This window comes from Orycteropus afer, unplaced genomic scaffold, assembly GCF_000298275.1.
Source record: "Orycteropus afer afer isolate SDZICR_OR568_19922 unplaced genomic scaffold, OryAfe1.0 scaffold00377, whole genome shotgun sequence".
NCBI lineage: Eukaryota > Metazoa > Chordata > Mammalia > Tubulidentata > Orycteropodidae > Orycteropus > Orycteropus afer.
The window spans coordinates 2676338-2678036 of NW_006921964.1; positions in this window are offsets into that span (position 1 = coordinate 2676338).

Here is a 1699-nt window from a genome sequence, read left to right on the forward strand (position 1 = left end):
GGTGGAGGCTGGCAGGCTGGCAGGCTGGCAAATCCCAAGTCTGTGGATAGTTCTAGAGGAATTTCCCAAATCACATGGTTGCAGGGGCTGGCAAACCCAGATTGGCAGGTCAGATGGCCAGCTCCTGTCTCAAGTCATGGGGTGAAATGATGACAAACCAAACATAGGACTGGAGCAAGAGAAAGAACTTTCCCAGAACGTTCACATATATACTTTCAAGGAAATTAAGGGTGGTGACTTGAGTCACATCCTCCAGCAAGGCAGGACTCAAGATACATCCCATTCTAAACAGGCTTAGACGCTAGGATTTACAATACATCACAAAATGGAGGACAATGACTAGAAAGGCCTTATTAAGCTATTCACTGCACTTCAAAGAGACAGAGAAAGTGCGTGCCCAGAAGAGGGGGAAGGTTTCTCTGACAAAGAGAGGAAACTGAGAAAAAAAGAAAGAGAACGATCCAATCCCCAGTCCGTACCAAAGAATATTTTGGCTTAAGGTTTCTGCTTATGCGACCACACTAATGGGAGATGTAGAGGCAGACCGTCACTCCCAACAACAGAAAAGTTGTTGTTGTTGTTGTTAAGTGCCGTCGAGCCGTTTCCTTAAACGTAGTTGCCTTAGGCACTATGCTACCAGAGTTTCTGTAAAGAAAAGTTAGGTAGAAGTTAAAACATAACTATCTGAGAAAACACAAATTTGAGAAGATCTGAAATAAGAGTTAAGGAAACAGCTGAAGAAGTATTTGGCAAGCATGCCAAAATTGGGAAGGAGGGAGCTCTGGTGGTATAGAATGGGAGGAATTGCAAGGTAGCATGCTGCCTCTTAGTATAAGCTGGTGAACAGGTAAGTGTTCCAAATCCAAGCCTCTGGTTCACCCAGCTCATCTCCACACTATTCCAACACAGGTCCTCTAGCCACTATATCCCTGGACATGGACAACCTCAGCTGAAGGCTTAAGACATGACATTTAATTTCTGGAGCCTCTAAGCTGCATTCACAAGAGAGAGTGAAGGGATAATGAAGTCCTCTTAATCATTCACCTTGCATAGGCTGGTGAGGGGTTGGCCAAAGACCTGACTTTGGTGGACTTATCCATTTCCTCAGAATTCCAGAGATGGATGTGTTCCTGGCAAACTGTTTAGCCCTTGCCCATCCCAGCAGCTCTGTGTGAAGCTTGAGAACTATGCTGGAGGAGAAATGTTGCCTATCCCACTCCTAATGTAGACTTTGGGCTCCCTACTGTAGTGCTGCCTTCCTGACTGGGTATCCCCATGCTTGGGCTAATGGGGTCTCTTTTGAGTGCTGAGAAAAAGATGCTAAGATAGCTGATAATAACTAGGATGGAATTAATCTGTTGGTTTCTTACCAAAGCTGTCTGTTGCTTGTCTTACTGTTAGAACCTAGACCTATCTGGGTGTCCACTTTCCCTTGGGAAGGTCTGGGTAGGGGAATCTTGGCTAGCCTAAACCATTCATTTTCCTGGTCAATGAGGGTGCCTCTGTGGTGCCTGGCATCTTGGCAGTCATTTCAGGATCATGAGGAATGTTAGCCTGAAGAAAACATGCTGAGATGACAAAGCAGAAAGAGGGAAGGTCTCTGGGTCCCTTAGAGTATCATTGAATTATGGAAATAACCAATTCTGCCCAGTCTTATTTAGGGCCTCTTATTGGGTGGGGTGGGTGCTCTGGTAGCGTA